Below are 7321 nucleotides of genomic sequence, written 5' to 3'. Positions count from 1 at the left end.
CCCTGTATTTAAACATCTGTATAGAGGTACAGCTCCTTGGTCATATGTTCCTCCCATCCTAGGGCTGGAAAATAATCATGCTAGCATAAAATGTGCTGTCCCCACTATGTGGCCTTACCACACATGTGGAGCAGGGTCGTGCTGTGCTGCTGTCCACACATGCATTGTAAGAATAGTGTTTGGTACATTTTTCAACATGGAAAAAGTTGCCACCAATCACCATACAGAACATGTGCTTGTAGGATGCAGGTGCTCTGCCCATTCATTCCCCCCCCCCTCCCAAACCACTGTTAATATGTTTTCTTAATGACCACTAGATGGTAGCAAAGAATTATTTTCTTTCAATTGCAACTCAATTGCAGCATACATATTCTTGGAGTAAGTGTTCAAGAAAGAGGTTTAGTGTGTGTGAAAAAAGTCTCACTTGTGGAGGGCTGTGAGATGTACCCACATAATGTTTTCAAAATGTTCACTCACCTGTCACAGACTTGCTCTGAGTGTGAGATGGATGGAGTCTCTAAATTTAATAAACAAACAAACAAAGAAAGAAATAAATTGACTTAGTTATCATTCTAGCCATTGACTATCCACTGCAGGTTAAGACCTCTTCTGCATGTTTCCAATCAATATGGTCTTTTTAAAAAAAAATTATTGGTTTTTAAACATTTATAGGAAAGGGTAGGTGGATATACAAAAAAAATTGGCAGATACATCGTTTTAAAGGTAGAAATCTCTCCAAATCTCACAACTTTTACAAAGAAAAAAAAACAAAAGATAAAAGATAAGCAGAAACAGCATTTTATTATACATTGTATCAACCACATGTTCAATCATCTCTTTTGCCATTTTCTAATATATCAACAATTACAATAATATTTCAAATACATTTATTTTTGTAACCTGTGTCTTTTCAATATTGCTCCCTCCCCCCTGTCCCCTGGCGGAGCCACAGCCCCTCCCTCCCTCATATCTTGTGTATTGTCACCTTTTTCATTACCTCTTATGATTTTGTCCTCTAGGAGGGCACTATGTTTTTTCATGAAGGCCTCTGCCTCCACAACTGTATTGATTCTAATTCTGTTTCCCTCCCAGAAGATCAACATTCCTTCTGGCAATAACCATCTAAACCAAACTCCTTTATTATATAATTTCTTTGATAAGGAGGAATACTTCCTCCTCTTATCTCTTATTTTTTTTGGAATTTGTTTAAGAATGGCAATTTCTTTATCTTTATATTTTAGTGGTCCCCCCCTTTGGGCCCCTAAAACCTCATCCCTTGTGGTCTTCCTAAGAAATTTACCGTGTACTTCCCTTGGAACATTATGTGTTCTGGCATATTCTGAATTGATCCTGTAAACCAGGTCCATATCACACCACAACCGTTCTTTATCTCTCTTAATATATTCTGCTAAGATTGTACACATAGTATCCTTAAGATCTTCATCTTCTGTCTCTGGTAGGTTCTGGAATCTGAGAAAAAGGGACATTCTTTCAAGTTCCATCTTTACCATGAAATTTTACAATTCTCTATTCCCCTTCTGAATTGCCTTCACCTCCTCCCTCAGCCCAACCGTACCCTCCTCCAGCACACCAATTCTCTGTTTATTTTCTGTTGTTTGCTGCTCTGAGCTGTTCTTTAAAATCTGCCACCTCTTTTTTCAATTCATCTTGTCCCTTCATAAGAGCCTGGAACATTTGGGTAACAGATAAGTCCTTTGAACTCTCTCCAGTCCCTTCGTGTTGTAAAAATGATGAAATTTTTGTCTGTTGAGTCATTGGGCTGCATGTAGAGGAGGTGGGCACCAAGGCTGCCTTACCAGGAGGTGGTTTTCTGGGCCCCATTTGTTAAGTTCAGAGATGAGTGTAAGTCTTATACAAAAGAAATGGCATCTGTGGAATGCGCAGTTGGGTGACACCGTGGAGGCAGACAAGCCCAGAAATGAAAGTTAATCCTCAATCACAGTTCCAAGCCAAAAGAAGAAAATCAAATAATCCAAATCCAGAAAGACCACATAACAGGAGGGGCTCCAGGAGACCTTTGGGGGGTAGTAATAGTATAAAGCCAGAAATTTCTTCAAAGGTAGTTTCAAAAGGCAAGTTTAATTTATAAAAGTGAAGAAGAAGACGGAAGTGGGTCATCTTGGCTCCCCCTTTCACAGGGAACCAGGGAGCAAAGCATCCAAAGTTTCCATAAAGCTTTTAAAACAACTCAGGAATCACCTCTTGCAATTGTGAGTAAATCTTTCTCACATAGTTAGTACAAGTGAGTAATTCAACGTTTTACTCTCTCTCCATTCCGAGATTGAGAGATAGTCCAAATGCTGCTTTACCCGAGGGGGGTGAAAGAAAACCCCCCTTCAATCTTGCAACTTCAAATAGATTGAATCCACAACTTGCAAAAAGCTGTTGCTCATCAATTAAATGGTGTTAAAAAAGATTGGAGCAAACTTCTCACCTCCAGCACTTCTGCTGCAACTTCTAATTGATTATTTCCTTCCGGAATCCATTCGGCGAAGGCACACAGCTGTGCTATGCACCCCCCCATGCTCCCCGGCTCCTGAGGCGAAGCTTGAAAACCCCCCGTGGCTGCCGCCGATCCTGGGGGTTCCAGCAAGCCTCCCTATGGCAGGTGGTCCCTCCAAGACCGCCTGTGCTCCCGAAAGGAGCCCACCGGGGAGACGAGCAGCGGACAGCAACGTCCGTCGCCTTCGGGGACCGGAAGTGATCTCTCCCAATCAATATGGTCTTTAACTTTCTTTTGCCAATTGGGCCTGTAATACTTGCTGAAGTCATCATTCCATCTTGTTTTAAGTTTTGTGGACACTTTTTAATCAAGTGGGTTCCATTCTATAACTGCCTTAGTTCACCTGCCATCAGTTCTTCTTGCTGTGTGACCAACCCATTTCCATTTTAATCCTTTTACTCTCATGATGATATCATATTGACCAATTAGCTACTAAGTGGAAGCCAAATGTTTTAATCTTAAATTATTTAGCTTTTAATGTTTTATTTATTAAATTGTATGCCTCCTAGAACCTCTCTGTGAAGGATATGGACAGTTAAGAAGTGTGACATATAAATAGATGTAAATAAAGATTTTTATGTCTTTTTTCTATGTATCTAGAAGTCATCTAGATTTGTTTATTCATAGTGTAGCCATTGGATAAATATCGAATAGAAGCACAGCACCAAAGAAGTGGAGTTTGAGAAAACATTATTGATATTTGTGTCAAATCACAGCATACATGCTGTACACCCCATATTATCCAAAAGTATAGGAGGAGAAAAAAATGTACGTGAAAACCATATCTGTACCAGATGTAGTGATTTATTTTTGCAAGAGCATTCTGTAAGGGAAGGATCAGAGGTGGGTTGCTACCGGTTCACACCGGTTCGGGCGAACCAGTAGTGGAAATTGTGACTGGTCGCCAAACTGGTAAGGACGGTAGGCTTGCCATGCCCCCAAACTGGTTCCCCGGTCACTGCACCATATTTTTTTGGCATTTTTAATGTTCTGTGCATGCACAGACCTATTTACAGGCAACTGCACATGCGCACGGAACACACGCCAAACGCACATGCACCAAACCGGCACTAACGCTGGCAGCAACTCACCCCTGGGGAAGATGTTAGTAACCTACCACACAGAAGCAAAAGAGCCCACTCTTTTTAGTTACTCTTTCAATTACACCTGTTTAGCTATGGATTGGTTACTCAGTTTCAGGGGTTATTGCTGTCTAGGGTCATCAGTCATCTAATCTGCAAAAAGAAGAGGAGAGGAGAGGAAGTGGTCCAATAGCAAACCTCATAGCCACCTCAAGCCTTCTCCTTGTGTCATAGATATTCTGGATAGGAGATCTTCCATCTTCCCTGGGGAAGCAGTTTTCATGCAGAGCAGCCTGGAGTGGCTTCAAATTGCTGCAGCAATGGCTGCTTATGATATAGAGGCTTTAACTATGAGGACATGTCTTTAGAAAATTGCAATAGTAGGCTACATGGATGAGTATGCATTCCCAGTTCCTTCCCAATACATGGGATTCACTATTTCTGGGCTCCTTTCTCTCCCCTGCCAAGGATTTGGCTTTTTCAAAATGCCTCGCATTGTTCTCAGCCCTTGTAAGTCATTGTCCATCTCTTGCAAGAAGTCTTTCAACATAGAAATGGACCCCATGGTTCAAGAAACACACTACTCATTGGCACCGTCCGCCTAGCTAGTTATTACCTTACAAGATTCTTCTCTTCCTTCTGATCTATTTGTTCTTTGACAGAGCAGGAGTTAAAAAAAAACAGCATCTATTTCTCCAGCTTCTTGACTTCCTGTCCAGATCTTCTTTATTGTTTATAATGTCTTTAAGATCATGTCTAGTTGAGCAGATCAATATTCTGACCTAGGCTTCCCAAGAGCATGAAGCAAACTCCTGGTCCTGACAAAAACCCCTTTTATTAATTTACTGTGAATCCTGCTCATTCATGGAGAGCAAAGTATTTCAAGGGAGGATTAACAGTCACAGACCTTATCTGGTGTAGAGAGCTGCCAGGCCAATATCTGCAAAACTTGGCAAGGAGTCTCGGAGAATCACAAGCCAATGAAGCGAACTAATGGTCTCCTGCAACTCCACTCCCCCTTCACTCCTCTTTTATTTCCTCTGGGAGGGGCCATTCATCGTCCACCTGTGGCCTTACTCCCAAGTCGACCCCTGTTCTTTAGCCATTCCCTTCGTCTGGCAACTCTTCGCATGCGCACACTGGAAACAGGTTCCAGCTGTTTATCTGCCTCACTGATGTGTGTCTCTGAAGGCAGCTGATAACTGGCATTCTGACCCCTTCTCTGCCTCACAGCCCTCATCAGAGCCTTCCCCAGGAAAAAAAGAAGAAGAAAAAACAAAAAAAAAGAGCCTTCCCCAGATTGCAGGACTGCAATTTTCCTCCCCAACCTCCTCACTGTCTAAATCTGCTGCCAGCTCTGCTGGCCACTAGCGGGCCACAACAATCAAGAGACTAGGATTATTGTGGATTTAAGGAATTTGGGGAGCTCAAGGTGATAGCACATAAGGAATTATCTAATATTCCCACAATAACAATCCTTTGAAATAAAAAGGATTGAGAGAGAATGATGTGCATATAGTCACCCAGTGATCTCTGTGCTTAAGTAAAGTTTTCAGCTTGAGTTCCCCTCATCTAAGTCCCTTGGCACTTGCAACTAGCCAAAATGATACCATCATGCAAATTCTGAGATTATATCTGCATCAATGTCTGAGGTGAGAATATACGGAGAGTCTCAGCATTTGCTTAATTGTCACATATATTTCATGAGATGGAAAACTTCTTACATCACTTGCCTACCCTGCAGATACTAAATTCTAATATTATTCTTTTATCTATCTAGTCTCTTTTTTGTCTTCTATTCCCATTTATCATGCATTTCTGTTTTTTTTCTGTTGCTTGGTTTATTTTTTTTCACCAAACAGCTTCCTTGATATAACCCAGTCCCTCAAACATATGATATAGCTCATATGGTATGCAGCTCAATTTTTATTCCACCAGGAACCAGTAGGTGGCAGAAAAAAAACAGAAAAAAGTCATTTTCTGTATGTTTATGACTCCGTTATCTGGCTCATAGTTGTCTCAAAGGTGCTTTTTCAAGAGGACTTTTTGCTTTTTCTTTGAGCTGAAGAAGCCTCTTGGATGAGAAGCAAAATGTCTTCAAAGAAAAACAAGGAAGTCAGTTACCTCTTGAAAAAGCACCTTTGGGTCATTTTCTGTTTTTTGTTTTTTAATTCTAGGAAGCCGAAATCTATCTTCAAAGTAAGGAAGGCTCAGCTGTTTTTCATTTACAGTAGAGACTGAAGAAACCATACTGCCAGTTCTTTACACCCCCTTATAGATTGTTCAGCGTTCCTACCTACCTACCTACCTACCTACCTACCTACCTACCTACCTAGCTAGCTAGCTACCTACCTACCTACCTACCTACCTACCTACCTACCTACCTACCTACACATCAGAGGTGGTATTCAGCAGATTTTGACCAGTTCTGGAGAACCGGTAGCGGAACGTTTTAGTAGTTCAGAGAATAAATACCACCTCTGACTGGCCCCGTCCCCATCTATTCTCTGCCTTCCGAGTCCCAGCTGATCTGGAGGGAATGGGGATTTTGCAGTAACCTTCCCTTGAAGTGAGGAGGGAATGGAGATTTTACAGTATCCTTTCCCTGCCATGCCCACAAAGCCATGCCCACAGAACGGATTGCAGCGTCGCCAGCTGCATTAGGGAGGGCTCATACATGAGATGAAATAACAGGATGACAGCAAAGTTTCCTTGAGATGATATGAGCCCCGAATGTGTTCTGGAGCCTGCTTTTATTAAGTCAGAAGGCATTCAAAAAAGTTTTCGTTATACAGCGTGTTATTACATGATTGGTTACCTGCTTGTGGCAGGGCAGAACTAAACAGGTTAGCATACAGCCATATAATTGGTTAAAGCTTTCCATAGGATGTGGTTTTTTCTCTCCTGTCCGGAGTTCTCTGGACAGGCTCTGTGGTTAGCATTTCTTGCATAAACAGCAGGTGTTGAAGCATAGCAAAGGATGTGGTTTTCTATGTCGTTAGGCTACCTTGACCATTGCAAAAGATCCCAACAACGGATAGTATAAAAAAATTGAATCCCACCATGCTACACATTTGATCTTCCAGATATTGTAGACTATCAGTAAATTCTAGGGTTGAATGTTTTAGGCTTGGACCAGGAAGCCCCAGGTTCAAATCCAATTCAACCACAGAACTCACTGAATGGATGTCTTTGGCCAGTCACTCTCTCCCCACCCAGGATGGCTATGATAAGAGTAAAATTCTTCCCTAATGAAGTAGCACAAGCTACTTTAGGCTAGAGATGGAATATACATGGAATATAAACAACACTAAAAACTACAGTAAACAACAAGAACAATTGAGAGCATGCTTCAACACTAGTTATGGTGGCTGCGGAAAAGGTTAAGGATGGTCAACAGCAACAGGGAATAAAGTAAATAAATGCTGTTTTAAAATGCTTTACATTTCAGAATAGTAGGTTTCTTTCTGTCTGCCTGCATATCATCCATCCATTTTGTAACAGTAAGATAATGATTAAATAAAAGTGGTCAAGAAAAAGAACCCTTGCGAAATTCTTCAAATTTGGCATGTTTTCAGCTATGATTCCCTTCCCCCGCTTGAATTTTCACACTCTTAATGCTGGAATCAGTTTAGCTGCTTAGGTTTAAAGTGTCACTGATTAGCAGGCAAATAGTCACTACAAATGAGTGCAGTATTAACTATTTCATAGAATG

The sequence above is a fragment of the Natrix helvetica genome (assembly GCF_964273705.1).
Source record: "Natrix helvetica genome assembly, chromosome: 1".
Classification (NCBI taxonomy): Eukaryota; Metazoa; Chordata; class Lepidosauria; order Squamata; family Natricidae; genus Natrix; species Natrix helvetica.
Note: the sequence above shows the minus strand (reverse complement) of the source record.